This window comes from Mesoplodon densirostris, chromosome 12, assembly GCF_025265405.1.
Source record: "Mesoplodon densirostris isolate mMesDen1 chromosome 12, mMesDen1 primary haplotype, whole genome shotgun sequence".
Classification (NCBI taxonomy): domain Eukaryota; kingdom Metazoa; phylum Chordata; class Mammalia; order Artiodactyla; family Ziphiidae; genus Mesoplodon; species Mesoplodon densirostris.
In genome coordinates this window covers 498,929-515,038 of record NC_082672.1, presented here as the reverse complement: position 1 = coordinate 515,038, position 16,110 = coordinate 498,929, and the positions used below count along the sequence as shown (strand labels likewise).

Below are 16,110 nucleotides of genomic sequence, written 5' to 3'. Positions count from 1 at the left end.
CCCCCATGTCTTTAACTAAGACCGTAATGCTGATCCTACAGAGGCCCTGATGCTTCTCCTGAGTCATGACCTGACAGTGTCCCCAGCTAAGGGACTGATGCTAGGCCTCACTCAGGCTCTGTCGCTCTCCCTACGTCAGGCTCTGACGCTTTCCCTACCTGAAGCCCTGACACTGGTTCTAAACAAGGCCCTGATACTCTCAGTAACTAAGGTGTTGACACTATACCTGGGTCATTTCCTGACACTATACCTAGATCATAATTTAACCCTGTCTTTAGGTAAAGTTAGGCCTCTTATGGCAACTAAAGCACTGATGCTGTCCCTAACTCAGGCCCTGAATTCAGCCCCAAGGCTGTGACACTGTCCCTAACTAAGGCCTTGATGCTCTAAGTCAGCTCCTGATACTGTCCTTAACTAAGGCCGTAATACTATTCCTAACTCAAGCCCTGACAGTGTACCTAACAGAAGGCTCTGACACTAGTCCTAACCAAGGTCCTGACAGTGTCCGTAACAAAGGCTCTGTTGCTCCTAACCAATGCCCGGACACTGTCCCTAAGTAGAGCCTGAGACTATGGCTAACTCAGGCCGTGACACGATACTGAACAGAGGTTCTGATGCTGGTCCTAACTCAGGCCCTCACACTATTCCTAAGAAAGGCTCTGGTGCTACTCCTAACTAAGGCCCTGAGACTACTCCTAACTCACGCCCTGACACTCTCCCTAAATAACGCCCTGACATTACTCCTAGCTCAACCCGTGAACGTGTCCCCAACTAAGGCCCTTGTTGTACTCCTAATATAGGCCCTGCCACAATACCTAACAAAGGCTCTGATGCTAGTCCTAACTAAGATCCTGACACTGTCCGAACTAAGGCCCTGACACTACTCCTAACTCAGGCCCACACATGATACCTAATGAAGGCTCTGATGCTAATCCTAACCAAGGCCCTGACACTGACCCTAGCTCAGTCCCTGACACTGTCCCTAACTCAGGCCCTGATACTGTCCCTAACAAAGGCCCTGCTGCCGTCAATATCTAAAGTTTTGACACTATCCTGAGCATGTATCCTGTCACATCTCTTACTAAGGTCGTGAAACTGTCCCTACGTGAGCCTTGACGCTGTCCCTAAGTGAGGCCCTGAGCTTGTCCCTAAGTGAGGCCCTGAGAATGTCTTTAACCAAGACCCTGATGCTAATCCTACAGAGGCCCTTATGCTCCTCCTAGGCCTTGCCCTGGCACTGTCCCTACCGAAGGCCATGACGCTGGTCGTAAAGAAGGCCCAGGTTCTCTCAGTAACTAAGGCCTTCAAACTGTCCCTCGGTCCTTTCCTGACCTTATCCCTAGCCCGTAACCTGACTCAGTCCATAGTTAATATCCTGCCTCTCATCCTACCTAAAGCCCTAATGTTGTCCCTAACTAAGGCCCTGAATAGTCCTGTTAAGGCCCTGACACTGTCTGTAAGTAAGGCCCGGAAGCTGTCCCTAATGTAGGCCCTGCTGATTGTAATAACAAAAGGCCTGACAGTATACTGAGCTAATATACTGACCCACGTCTAACCAAGGTCCTGACACTATTCCTAAGTCAACCCTGACGCTGTCCCCAAATAAAGCCGTGAGGTTGTCGCTAACATAGGCCCTGAAGCTACCCGTAACTGAGGCCCTGACGCTCTCCCTAAGTCAGGCTCTAATCATGTCTTAAGACCGTAATGCTGATTCTACAGAGGCCCTGATGCTGCTCCTGAGTCATGCCCTGACAGTGTCCCTAGCTAAGGGCCTGACGCTAGGCCTCAGTCATGCTCTGACCGTCTCTCTGTCAGGCTCTGACGCTATCCCTACCTGAAGCCCTGACACTCGTTCTGAACAAGGCCCTGATCCTCTCAGTAACTAAAGTTTGACACTATCCGTAGGTTATTTCCTGATACTATACCTAGACCTTAACCTAACCGTTTCTTTAGCTAAAGTTGAGCTTCTTATGCCAACTAAAGCCCTGATGCTGTGCCTAACTGAGGCCCTGACTTTAGTCCCAAGGCCGTGACACTGTCTCTAACTAAGGCCTAGATGCTCATCCTAAGTCAGGGCCTCATACTGTCCCTACCTAGGGCCCTGACACTATTCCTAACTGAGGCCCTGACACAATCCGTAACAAAGTCCTTGACACTACTGCTAACTCAGGCCCTGACAGTGTCCCTAAATAACGCCCTGATACTACTCCTAACTCAGGCCATGACATTGTTCCTAACTAAGGCTCTGATACTACTCTTAACTCAGGCCCTGATATGATACCTAACAAAGACTCTGATGCTATTCCTAACCAAGGCCCTGACACACACTGTCCCTATCTAAGGCCTTGACATTGCTCCTAACTCAGGCCCTCACACGATTACTAACAAAGGCTCTGTTGCTAGTCCTAACTAAGGACCTGACACTGTCCCCAACTAAGGCCCTGACACTACCCCTAACTCAGGCCTTGACATGATACCTAACAAAGACTGTGATGCTAGTCCGAACTAAGGCCCAACACTGTCCCTAACTAAAGCCTTGACACTACTCTTAAGTCAGGGGCCTTAGTTAGGTCCTGTTTCAGCACCTTAGTTAGGAATAGCATGAGAACCTTTGTTAGGTATCGTGTCAGGGCCTAAGTTAGGAGTACTGTCAGGGCCTTAGGTACAGTGTCAGGGGCTGAGTTAGGAGTACGGTGAAGGCCTTGGTGAGGACAGTGTCAGGGCCTTAGTTAGGACTATTCAGGTCCTTAGTTAGGGACAGAGTTAGGGCTTCAGGTAGGCTAATTATTACTTACTTAATTAAGCATTGTTAGGTATCGGGTCAGGGCCTAAGTTAGGAGTACTGTCAGGGTCTTAGTTAGGGACAGTGTGAGGGCCTTGGTTAGGACTAGCATCTGAGCCTTTGTTAGGGACAGTGTCAGGGTCTTAGTTAGGACTAACGTCAGGACCTTCTGTTAGGTACACTGTCAGGGCCTGAGTTAGGATTAGTGTTAGGGCCTTTGTTAGGGACAGTATCAGGCCCTGACGTTGGACCAGCATCTAGGCCTTAGTTAGGGACAGTGTCATGGCCTTGGGGCTAAATTCAGGGCCTGATTTAGGCACAGCATCAGGGCTTTAGTCGGCATAAGAGGCTCGACTTTAGCTAAAGATAGAGTTAGGTTAATATCTAGGTGTAGTGTCAGGAAATGACCTGGGGATAGTGTCAATACCATAGTTACTGAGAGTACCAGGGGCCTTGTTTACAACCAGTGTTAGGGCTTCAGGTAGGGACAGCATCAGAGCCTGACGTAAGGAGAGAGACGGCCTGAGTGAGGCTTAGCATCAGGCCCTTAGCTAGGGACCCTCTCAGGGCATGACTTAGGAGCAGCATTAGGGCCTTTGTAGGATGAGCATTAGGGTCTTTGTTAAAGACATGACCAGGGCCTGAGTTAGGAGTAGGTTCAGGGCCTTAGGTAGGGAGAGTGTCAGGGCCTTAGTTAAGACTAGCATCAGAGCCTTTGTTAGGCATCATGTCAGGGCCTGTGTTATGTGTAGTGTCAGGGTCTTTGTTAGGGACAGTGTCTGACCTGAGTTAGAAGTAGTGTGAAGGCTTTAGTTAGGGCAAGTTGTCAGGGCCTGAGTTAGGAGTAGTCAGTGACTTAGTTAGGGACAGCATTAGGGCTTCAGGTAGGATAAGAGGCAGGACATTATCTATGGATCGAGTCAGGTTATGGGCTAGGGAAAATGTTAGGAAATGAGCGATGGATAGTTTGAAGGCCTTAGTTATTCAGAGCATCAGGGCCTTTGTAGGATCAGTATTAGGGTCTTAGTTAAAGACATATTCAGGTCCTGAGTTAGGAGTAGGTTCAGGGCCTTAGTTACGGAGAGTGTCAGGGCCTTAGTTAGGGGTAGCATCTGAGCCTTTGTTAGGTATCGTGTCAGGGCCTGAGTTAGGACTAGTCAGTGACTTAGTTAGGGACAGCATTAGGGCTTCAGGTAGGATCAGAGGCAGGACATTAGCTGTGGATCGAGTCAGGTTAAGGGCTAGGGATAATGTCAGTAAATGAGCAAGGGATGGTTTGAGGGCTTTAGTTACTCAGAGCATCAGGGCCTTATTTAGAAGCAGCGTCAGGGCCTTATCGAAGGACAGTGTCCGGGAAAGGCTTAGTCGCACCACAAGTGCCTCTGTGGGATCAGCATCAGGGTGTGGGTTAAAGATAGTATCGGGGTGTCTGTTACGGACAGCCTCGGGGCCTCACTTAGGGACAGCGTCAAGGTTCACTTAGGGAGAGTTTCAGGACTTCAGTAAGAGATGGGTCAGGATGTAAGCTCAGGATTGTGTCAGGATATAGATATTGACAGCAGCAGGTCTTTATATAGGGACAGTGTCGGCCTGAGATAGGAGTAGCATCGGTGCTTTTGTTAGGTTAGGGTTAGGGTTAGGGTTAGGGTTAGGGTTATGGATAGAGGTTTTGGGTTAGAGGTTTAGGGTTAGGTTTAGGTGTTAGGGTTAGGGTTAGCGTTATGGGTAGGGTTAGTTAGGGTTAGGGCTGGCGTAGGGTTAGGTTTAGGGTTAGGGATTAAGGTTTAGTGTTTAGGGTTAGGATTAGCAAAGGGGTATTGTTTATGGTAAAGGTGAGGGTTAGTGTTAGGGTTAGGGTTAGGGTAGCGTTAAGGTTAGGTTTAGGGTTAGGGTAAGGTTTAGGGTTAGGGTTACGCGTTAGGGTTAGTGTTGGGTTAGGTTTAGGGTTAGGGGTTAGGGTCAGGGTCAGGTTCAGGGTTAGGGTTAGGGTATGGGTTAGGGTATGGTATGCCTTAGTTTTAGGATTCGGGTATGGGTTAGGGTACGGCTATGTGTTAGGGTTAGGGTATGGGTTAGGGTACAGGTTAGGTTATGGGTTAGGGTACGGGCTAGGGCTAGGGTACAGTTTAGGGTGTGGAGCAAGGGTGTCCTGAAGGGAGTGGCTTGGGGTCAGGAGGCGTTGGAGACTATGTTTGGTGGGAGAGTCTTGCACACCTGTGACATTTCGTTCTCGGGGTCAGCATGGCAGCGCAGATCCACCATCTGCCCATTTCTCTGTTCCTTCATTGCTCACTCATTCCCTTGCTCATTCATTCATTCACCCTCTCGATCCGTGACTTGAGCAGTTACTAAGGGTGTACTGTCTGCAGCAAAACACAGGATCCAGGGGGCCCGAGAGATCTGCCTGTTGGTAAGACTAAGGCCTGCTCAGCGCATCACTCACGGTGAGCCCGGCAGTGAACTGTGCACCAGGGCAGGGGATCCAGGGGGACGAGAAGACCATGGAACTGGGGTGCCGCCGATTCCCGCCTCATCTCCCTCAGGCTCCCTGCCCTGCCCGCGTCCCTGTGGCACAGCTCTGTGTTTCGTCACCCTTTGTGTGGTAGAGGCCGGAGGAGATGGTCAGTGTCCTCATGGGAGGATCCTGCTGCCCACAGAGTACCTGGGACTCTGAATCCAAGTTCAGCAAGGGGAATACTCTGGAACTTTCTGACCCTCCAGGCACCAAAAGCCTGGGAGCTTGGCTGGGCTCCCAAACCCACTTCTTATGCAGTCTCCCTGGATCCCCCATCCCACCACAGTGAGGATCCAGAAGGTGCTATGTGAGGCCCTTTCCAGTCTGGGCAGCACCAGGGCCCTGGGGCTCTTCCAGGCCCAGAGCATCTCTGAGTGTGTTCCAGTGTAGTGAAAAATTGAGTTTTCACACAGTGTAGAACAAGCCTGGCTGTTATTTATGGTTCATGTTGTGTGTGATTTTTCATGATCTTGGAGAGTCCTATCATTTTTTTAAATGCATCAGCACATTTTCCCACAGCACGTGCTTGAGTCCACAGGCTCAGGGGGTATTCCTGGGTTCTCTGGTCAGGAAGGCCCAGTCAGACTGGAGGGGAGACTGACCACATCCAAGGCCTGGTCCTTGTCAGGCAGAGGGCAGGAGATAGTCCAGTTGAGGTAGGATTGAGGCTCATTCCAGGAGGGTCATCCTGACTGTGGTCTAAAGAGATGCTGCTGCTTCTGGGAATATTTTTTTAGAGGAGAAAAACAGAGATGTTGTACAGAGCATGACTTGGACTAACAGGCAAAGGCAAGTCCGTGCAGGCCTGCGAGAGGGGGATCATGTCTCCCAGATCTTCATGGACTGTAGACCCAGCACCTCCGCAATCAGCCCCAGGTGGAGCAGCATTAAGACATAGAAGAAGTGGACTTGGGTCAGACTGCAGCTTTGTGATTGTGCACAGAGATGGCTGACTGTTTCCCAACTCCAGGGTTCTAGAACTGGGGCCTCTGGAAGGCATAGGCATTCAGGAATATGGTGAAGTGCTTACGGAAGAGTAGATAGCAAAATGTAAGCCTCAGCCCAGAGCAAGATACCATGCAAGATAACACAAGACCTCCTGTCAGGAAGTAGCACAGACATGACCTGCAACTGACACTCAGACTTGCTTCTCCCACAAGCGGCTGGGGCAGCGGAAGGCTCGGCTGAGGCAGCTGAGCAGGCTGGGTCTGTACCCCACGACTGGGCAGGGCAGAGCGTGCTTGAGCCTTCAGCTAGCCTCTGTGACAGATGCAGGGCTGTGACCATCTTTATTTCCCAGGGACCATCTGGTGTCTCCTCGTTCTTGGGGAGGGTGAAACAAAAACAAACTTTGTGAAATTTCCTGAGCCTTTGTGTGTATGTGTGTGTATTACGTGAGTGTGCACAAGCATGTGCATGTGTGTGCTGTCTGTGCACAGGTCTGTGTACATCCGAGTGCATGTGAGTGTGTTTATGTGCAGGCAGGCACATGTGTGTATGCACGTGTTTTTGCATGCACAGCACATGTGATTGTGTGCCTGTGTGTGACTGCAGTCCACCTTTTCATGTGTGTGTGTACATGTGTGTGAATGCCGGTATGTACGTGCACATGTGTGTGTACACATGCGTGCTGTGGGGGGATGAGGAAGGCATGGGGTTGTTGCTTTCTGGTGTCGCCTTCCCCCACCCTCCCTTTTGCCATTGCCTCAGCACTTTGTGGTGAAGTGTAGAGACTCAAGGAGGACCACTACCTGCTACCATCAGTGATCTGCCTGCTCATCCTCATGGTCATCCATCTGTCCAGTAAACATCCCTGAGCCTGTGCCATGTTCTGGGGCCTGGGGTCCACAGTGAAGCAGGCGCATGCTCTCAGCTCTGCTCAGCCCAGCCGGGTGCGGGGCAGAGAAGCTGCAGGCCAGGTGTGTCTGCGGAGGGAGAGGTTACCTCTGGCTGGTGAGTCAACGGAGGTGGCAGCTGAGCTGAACTGAAGGAGTGGGATGGACGGAGCTCACTCTAGAGGAGGGTGGGGGCAGGGGAAGGGGCTGGGTGCCTGGCTCGCAGGGAGGACGCATCGCAGAGGGGCTGCAAGGGTGGCCAGACAGCTAGCTCTGACTTCGTTTTATAGACAGAGAGAAGAGTTTTGGAACCAGAGTGACAGGATCAGGCCCACACATTTCCTCTGGTGGCGGCTGAGGGGTTTGATGGCAGAAGAGAGGAGATGGGCCGAGGAACAGGGGTGACGGTGGGGGCTGTGCCTCCGCCAGGCTTCCAGCCTCTTTGTGGTGGTCCCTTGGGTCCACAAGGTTAGCACGCACCTTGCGTGAGGCCGGAATGGGGCTTCCTCTTCATTCCCTCTTTCCCAGAAGTAAACGCAACACAGTTTGGAGTTGGTGAGACTGAGGGGGCCATCTTTCAGGAAAGGCAAGTGTCAGCGTTGGCTGGGGTGCCCACCCGGGGACAAGGGGGACCCTTAGCCAGACCCGCAGACCCCGGGGAAGGACACGGTGTGCTCAGAGAGGCAGGGATAGTCAGGAAAGCCAGGTGTGCAGAGAAGGCTTGGCCAAGGGGGCCCTGGGGGCTCAGACACTCAGGAAGTGAGGGGAGGGGCGGCCAGACAGCCGTGAACTAGGCCCAGGGGTCGACGGACGAACGGTCGTGCTGTGTGCAGGGTGGACACACAGGGCCAGAGGCTCTTCTGTAGGGAACGTCTCCTGGCTGCAGTAGGCTCTGGAAATTGTCTGCGGGTTGCCACACCTTCTGGGGGCTCTCCGGTCCAGGCCCTAGCCAGGAGCTGCCTGTCCAGCCTACCCTGGCTCCACCTCCAGACTGTGCAAGCCTGGGCGGGGGGGATGGGCTCCTCGTGCCTCGGTTGCCATGACCTGTAACGTTTCCTTTCCAGTTGCCAGATTCATTGTAGGTATATATGTACAGTTTCTTGCGTTGTCTTGCGCCACCCGTTGGCTTAGGGAAGAACTGCCCTAGTAGGTTGGCCTGCAAGGTGTGCTACTTCAGAGCTTCCATCTGACATACTCTTCCCTGCCTGAAATGCAAACACAGCACACACTCCCTGCCTGGTTTGGGAATGATGACACCTCACCTCTCACCTCTCCTGCCGTCTCCTGCCCGCACTCCAACCTCAAGGACACTTCGGTTCCCCATCTGACTCCCGACCCCTCCAGCTGGCTGGGGACAGGCAGCCTCATGAGACAGTGTGCACAAAGCTTTCTGGCCGGGCTGTGAGGATGGGGACGAGGTCCCACCTGTGCCAATGAAGCAGGCGTCTCACCTGGATTTGTCTCCGGGCTGTTGAAGGTGGACTGAAGGTCAGACAGTCCAGAGGCCAAGGGCCCCATAGGAGGGGGGTGTGGGCGCAGGTAGACCAGGAGCAGCTGCCCCTCTGGTCAGGAGAGTCCAACAACCCAGGGCTTTCTGGTTCCTGGGGGGAGGAGAGGGCAGAGGCAGTGGGGGCCCAAAGACAGGTCCTGCTTCACCTCTGGATGGAGCCACTCAGCTGAGCCCAGGTTTTGGGGATTAGAGTTAAAGGATGCAGGCTAGAGGGTCAGGGTTAGAGGATCGGGTTAGAGGATCAGTTTAGACGGTCTGAGTCAGGGTCTGGGTAAGGGTTGGGAGTTTACAGGTCAAGGTCGAGTATCTAGGGGCTAGGGGTTAGGAGCCTTAGGGTTTAGGATTAGAGATGAGGAGGTTAGGGTTAGGGAGTGAACAGTAGAGGTTTGGGCGTTAGGGTTAGTGGGTTAGTGTTAAGCACAGCTGACCCACGGCCCCCCTAACCCCACAGCTCTGAGTCCTGTAGGGTGGACAGGACTTGCCCGGGGTCACTCACGAGTGGGGGTTCAGCTGGACCGCTGGTTATCTACCCCCATCCTGGAACCTGATGGCGGAAGAATGAAATGTCTGCTCTGGTCACTGACTGTTTCAAATCCAACTCAACCTCAGTCAACGGCTGTTAGGGCCTCAGAAGCCCACAGGGTTCCCTCCTACCATCTGAACTGGAGAGAGTAGTGCTGGCCCCACTTGGCCTGGGCAGCCCGGGTCCAGCACAGGCCTGAGCTCACTCCATGGTCATGTTATGAATTAATACATAACTTGGTGCAGCGACCTACCAGCCCCCAGGTGCTGCCTCCTGTGGGCTGCTGGGGCCCTCCTGGGACTGCAGGCATCCTTTGTCCCATCTGAGTGGGCATCAATAGACATCAAGTCTCAGGACGGCCCTTGACCTCTGACCATCCAGGCAGTCATCTGTGGTCCTCCAGCTCAGGCCAGTCTGGTCCCTGTCAAGCTCCTGTGGCCAATTACTGAGCTGACCTTGCTGCTGGGCAATTGAACAGCTACCTGGGCAGCACAGACAGCCCTTTGGGATGTTTCAGTTACTAACATCCTTGTGGTTGAGAAAAGGGCCTCCCCCTCACAGGCCCATAGCCTGCCAAGCGAGGTAATAACCGTCTAAATATTTGAGTGTGTCCCTGACACAACAACCATACAGCAGACCATGGCCTTGCAATCCTTTGGGCTTCCAGCTGTAACAAACTTTTTTTTTTTTTTTGAAGATGCTGGGGGTAGGAGTTTTTATTAATTAATTTATTTTTGCTGTGTTGCGTCTTCATTTCTGTGTGAGGGCTTTCTCTAGTTGTGGCAAGCGGGGGCCACTCTTCATCGCGGTGCGCGGGCCTCTCACTATCGCGGCCTCTCTTGTTGCGGAGCACAGGCTCCAGACGCGCAGGCTCAGTAGTCGTGGCTCACGGCCCTAGTTGCTCCGCGGCATGTGGGATCCTCCCAGACCAGGGCTCGAACCCGTGTCCCCTGCATTAGCAGGCAGATTCTCAACCACTGCGCCACCAGGGAAGCCCCTGTAACAAACTTTTGATATTCATACTCATTAAGAGTCAAAGATACGGGAGCAACTGGGCCACCCAGTGGACAGTTTCACACTGAGGCTGCATGGTCTTGGAGAGCCACGTGCACCCATGTGGTCTCTGAAAGCTGCCAATGATGGATTCCATGATACGGCATAATCTTTGAGCCTCCCACTGCTTCATTGAGGAAGAATTTCCTAACCACCATAGCATTTAGTCTCTGCTCTTTGTAAAGGAGGGAGGAGACTGGATAAATGAGCAGTATTGTTCTTGGGGGATGGGTGAGTCATGTGGCCAGGGGGCAGGTGTGACTCCTGGGCTCCCACCACCAGAGACATCAAGGAGGGCTGTGCCTTTTGCAAGAGGAAGAGGTTCTTGCTGTTGTGGACGGACAGCAAGAGCACTGGATGGGTGGCTGCAGCCCCTGACCCTAAATCAGCCCCTTCCTTCCTTGGCCTTCAGATCCCACAGCTGTGCAGTGGGCCATCACTGATGTGGAATCTGCCGCTTTCCCCAATCCAGCATCTGTTCTCATGCCAAAGTCCAGAACCTCAGCTTTCCTTTGGGATCTTCTTACTTGTTTCCAGTCCAAAGAGTTCCAGAGGGCTGATGCTACGTTCCACCCACCTTGAAGATGGGCATATGATCCACATTTAGCCGATCCCATGTTCCATCCTATGGGTGCTCTGATGGGTTCAAGGGCGATGCTATGATCCAAACCAGGCCAATGACATTTATTTTATTTTAATTTTTGGCCATGCTGTGCACGCGGGATTTTAGTTCCCCGACCAAGGATCGAACCTGTGCCCCTTACATTGGGAGCTCAAGAGTCTTAACCACTGGACCACCAGGAAAGTCCCTTCCCCTCACTTTCAAAACTGCTATGGATTTAAAGCACCCAAGATGGTTGTGATATAAGTGGCCTTTTCAGTATGACTTCTTTGACTTAGAATGTTTTCAATGTTTATCCATGTTGTAACATGTATTATCAGTGCTTCATTCATTTTTTTATTGTGGTTAAAAATACATAACATGGGGATGGGGAGCAAGTGGAGGGAATGGCCCAGATGCACAGCATTCACGGACCCTCTGGACTGGAGGGACTCGTGAGAGCCGGAGCCCAGAAATCCGGGAATGGATAAGACGCAGCGTCCCCTCCAATTCCCGTGAGCACCCCTTGCTCCATCCTGCGCCCAAATACCTCAGCTAGGCCCTCTCCCCACTCTCCAGACTCAGCCGGGACAGACCTCCGCAGCTGCCGCTCCCCACCCTGCAGGAGAAGCTCAGAGGTCCTGTCCCCCTTTCCTCTGAGGGACTCTTTTTGGTGACCACAAAAGGATTTGGTCGCTCCGGACAAAGCTGGTAGAGGACAGCGGGATGGCTGCGCCCGGCGCGCCGCGCCGCGCTTCCTCCTGACCTTCGACTTGGATGAGACTATCGTGGACGAAAACAGCGACGACTCCGTCGTGCGCGCGCCACGGCGGGCCAGCGGCTGCCTGAGAGCCTGCGTGCCACCTAGCGCGAGGGCTTCTACAACGAATACATGCAGCGCGTCTTCCAGTACCTGGGCGAGCAGGGCGTGCGGCCGCGGGACCTGTGCGCCATCTACGAGGCCATCCACCTGTCGCCCGGCACGGGCGAGCTGCTGCAGTTTGTGGCCAAGCAGGGAGCCTGCTTTGAGGTTATTGTCATCTCAGACGCCAACACCTTTGGCGTGGAGAGTGCGCTGTGCGCCGCCGGCCACCACGGCCTGTTCCGCCACATCTTCAGCAACCCGTCGGGGCCCGACCCTTGGGGGCTGCTGGCGCTGCGGCCCTTCCACGCGCACAGCTGCGCTCACTGCCCCGCCAACATGTGCCAGCACAAGGTGCTCAGCGACTACTTGCGCGAGCAGGCCCACGACGGCGTGCCCTTCGAGCCTTTTCTACATGAGCGATGGCGCCGACTTCTGCCCCACGGGGCTGCTGGCAGGCGGCGACGTGGCCTTCCTGCGCCACCGCTACCCCATGCACCGCCTTATGCAGGAGGCGCAGAAGGCCGAGCCCAGCTCCTTCCGCGCCAGGGTGGTGCCCTGGGAAACCTCCACCGAAGTGCGCCTACACCTGCATCAAGTGCTGAGGACGTGGCCTGCAGGAGCCACCCGGGCGGGGAGGGAGTGGGGCGGTGGGGGTCGGGAAAGAGAAAGCTAGTTTTATTATTCCCTTTCCCTTTCGTTTCGGTATATCCCTCTGGGATTTCCCGGAATCCGAGGTTGGTCCATTTGGGGACTGGAGGAGGGAGTTGGGAGCTGTCCCCATCTGTGCAGTTAACCGAGGTCAGCTGCCTCCCCCAGTTCCACTGCAAGCGAATTCTGGAGTCTGGCCGCAGCAGCGTGGCACGCATATCTGAGCAGGCGGCAGTGTTTCCACAAACCTTGTCCTCTCAGTTGGGAGGACGGGGTTCCCTGTCAGGGTCGAGAAGGAACATGTCCCGCCGCGTTGCGGTTAACTGTTGCCTTGGGCTGCGTGGCCTCCCTCCTCCAGTCTTCTGTCCAGAGGACCTAGGCCCCGAAATGTACCCCCCACACCTCCCCGCACCAGACTCCCCACAGAGAGAGGTGCTCCCTGCCGACGGTCCCAGGCCTAGATCTTGCTTTACCTACTGTGACCCTACACTACACTCCTTGCCTCCCTCCCCCCACCCTGTCAGCATCCCCACAGGATAAAAAGCCCGAGGGAATAGTCACCTCCTGTTGGTGGAAAGAGGTAGCACACTGTTCCGGGGCTCGGGTCTGGCCAGCCAGGGACCTCACAGAGCCCGAAGATGTCTCCTTGCACCCCAGCCTCGTCTATGCAGCAAGAAACCAGGGACTTAACCAAAGTCGCCCCACTGACTGGGCCCTTTTGAGCCCCCCTCCTCCCGTATGGAACAGAAAGCCATGATGCTGTAAAGCAGAGCCAGTGGAAACCCAAGGCCCACCTCCTTCTTCTGGAGTTTCAGAGCCGTGAAGGAGGTGAAGGGGCGGAGGTGAGCGAGGTGTCTCACGCTGCCGTCTGGGGGATGAGGGCGAGGTGAGCTCTGCTCTCAGAGAGCCCACCTAAGTGAGGGAGCTGGTCCCCACTCTGGGAGGAGTGCCCAGCCTGGGGAACCAAGACTGAATACATAACAAAGCAGGCAACAGGCAAAAGAGCAGGGTGCGGCCCACCTTCGCAGAAGGGCACAGGGGTCTCGTGTCGAGGGCTCAGTGAGCACCGAGGAGATGGGAGATGCTGCTGCTTAGGGCAGGCAGAGCAGGCTCAATGAGCGGGAGCCTTACAGGTGGGTTGCCTTTCAGTCCCTCGGCCTGCTAGCCCTGCAGGGCAATCATCAGGAGGTCATCAGAATTTTATTCAAACTTGGCACTTGCAGCTGGAGACCCTGTCTTGCATGGCGTAAGGGTCCCCTGTGGGTAAGGTCACCAAACTCCTTGGCTTCCAGTTCTTTCCTGTCTCCAGCAGGCCTCTGGGTACCTGCTCTGTCTTTACCAGGACCCCTTCCCACTGAAATGGGGGAAGGAACAGATACAGCTCACAGCTCAGGAGGCGTGCCGGTCTGGTCCAGTCTTGACTGGAGCAGGCTTTAGTGTGGGACTCAAGAGGCTCACTCAAGGCGGTGCTTGGGTCAGCATCTCAGAGATCCCAGGCTGTCAGCAGCTGGGCTGCACATAGTTCCCGGGGAAGAATCCAGACCCCTCTGAGCCGATGCCCTCACAGCAGCCATCGGAGTAGTGGCGGGTGGTGCAGATAATGGTGCCCTCAGAGAAGGAGAGTTCATTGTCCTTCTGGCGGGTGTATGGGTACAGTGTCATTACTGCAGGGCGGGAGGAGAGGGGTGCCATGAGACGTGCCTCCTGCCCCGCCACAGGGATGCTTGTGCCCACATACTGGACTCTAGGGGGCAATGTGGGGAGTGGGGCAGGAGATGCCTTCTTCAAAGCCCCAGGACTCCTCCCCAGCTGAGCTAATATTCAGTATCAGGCCAGCTGCTTCCCTCCTCTGTGGGGGTGCGGTGGGGTGGAATAAAAGGCTCCACAAGTGTGACACAGGCCATCCCCTCCACTCCAAGAAACTTCAGTGTTTGAGAGCAGGGCCCCAGGATCTACCCATGTTTTGTAATCTGCTTTCAGCCCCTGTTCATCCTGGTCTTCCCACAATGTCTCTGGCAGGTGCTGGAGGTATTGCTCAGTTGGTGCTCTAGTAGGTGCTCAGTAAATACAGCAACATTGAACAATGTAGACTTGGCCGAGTGAGCCTTGGGCAAGTCACTTAGTTTAACCTCTCAGGCTCAGCTTCGTCTGTTAAATGGGAGTGTGAAGATCATAGGAGGTTCAGTAAAAGAGAAAATGGATGAGAAGCTTTGACTCGGGTCTGGTATAAAGCTGGGGCTAAATTATGTTAAACCCCCCCACATAACATAACATTTACCATTTAAATCATTTTGAGCATACAGTTCTATGGCATTAACTACATTCACATTGTACAAATATTCTCAGCATCCACCTCCGGAACTTATTCATTTTCCCTATGGAAAATTGTGTATCAGTTTCTCTGAATTTTTGCCAACATTTGTTATTTTTAGCTTTCTTGATTGTAGGCATTCTAGTGTGTGGAGGGGTCGGCGTTGTGGTGTTAACTTGCATTTCATCACGACTAATGACGATTAACATCTCTTCATGTGCTTGCTGACCATTTGTATGTCTTATCTGGAGAAGGGTCTTTTGAAGTCCTTTTTCCATTTAAAATATTGGGTTGTTTGCCGAGTCCCGCCAAGCGCTCCTCCTGGCGGCGTTGGTGTCGGTGAGTCCAGCCTGGAGCGGTCTCCGCGCCGCAGGGGCCCGCGCCCCGGGGCATCGCTAGCTGCCTCTCAGGAGAGGAGACGCCCGCCCCCCGGCGCCCGTGCCTGGAGCGCCGAGCTCGTGCTGTGCCGTGCGGACGCGGCGCCGGCGGGGCGGGTCTTGCTCGGCATTGGCTGCGGGTCACCTGAGCGCGGCGGCGGTCTGCGCGCCTCTCCTGAAAGACAGTGTCCTGGAAGTGGGCGTCTCGGCCAGAGCGCACCTGGCGCGCGGCGTCCTCGGGGCTCCTCGCCGTCGGCGCCACGCGAGCTGGCGGGGGTCTAGGGAGCCAGCGCCCGGCGGCTGGGAATGACCCATCCCGTGGGTCCCAGGCACCCCAGCGGCATCCGAGCGCGGAGTGGAGGGAGTCTAGGGAGCCAGCGCCCGGCGGCTGGGAACGACCCATCCCGTGGGTCCCTGGCACCCCAGCGGCATCCGAGCGCGGAGCGGAGGGCTGCGGACGGCAGGTAAGGGGACAGGGGTTGGTGGGGGTGGGTGGAGGAAGGAACGAGGAATTACACCAGAGCTGTTTGGTACAGGGGCAGAAACAGAAAACTCAGACGTAGCACTGCAGAGGCCATGGGAGTTAAGTTGTAAATGCTGCTGGCTTTCAGTAGCCTGCGGCCATTCTCTTCTGTAGCTGATGGGATACAAAGCTCTACTGGGTTGTTCTTTGCATGGGATAGTCTTGTTTTGCAGAAATTCAGCTCAGAGCCATCCTTGATGTGTAAGTGTAAGGTCGGATCTTAAAAAACGGCATCGCGAAACAGAGGAACGCTTCAAGTGAGCTTTATTAGGGGGCGCTCCCGGGCGAGGTTCACTGGTCCGAGAGAAAGGGGCCAGAGAAGTCGCCCCCGGGCGAGGGCTGGGCAAGATTTTATAGGGGAAGAAGGGAAAGGGGTGTGGTGAATCTGGGAGGGCGCAGGGTATTCCTTATCTGGTGGTCTCTTCGGGTGTCGTGGCACTATCTGGTGCGGGTTACGCTAGTCCCGTCCCTCGAAAGGCGGGAAGGCTGGGCCGGGTAGAAAGCCCCCAGGTCAGTTCCTGGAACTGGGTGGTCCGGAATGTCTCCAGGTCAGTTTCTGGAACTGGG

At 54.3% G+C, this 16,110-nt stretch overlaps 1 pseudogene; it reads left to right on the top strand.

The window, feature by feature from the left end:
- The first annotated feature begins 6,707 nt into the window (after window positions 1-6,707).
- LOC132500407 (phosphoethanolamine/phosphocholine phosphatase-like) lies at window positions 6,708-12,357 on the top strand (annotated as a pseudogene).
- Window positions 12,358-16,110: the final 3,753 nt, after the last annotated feature.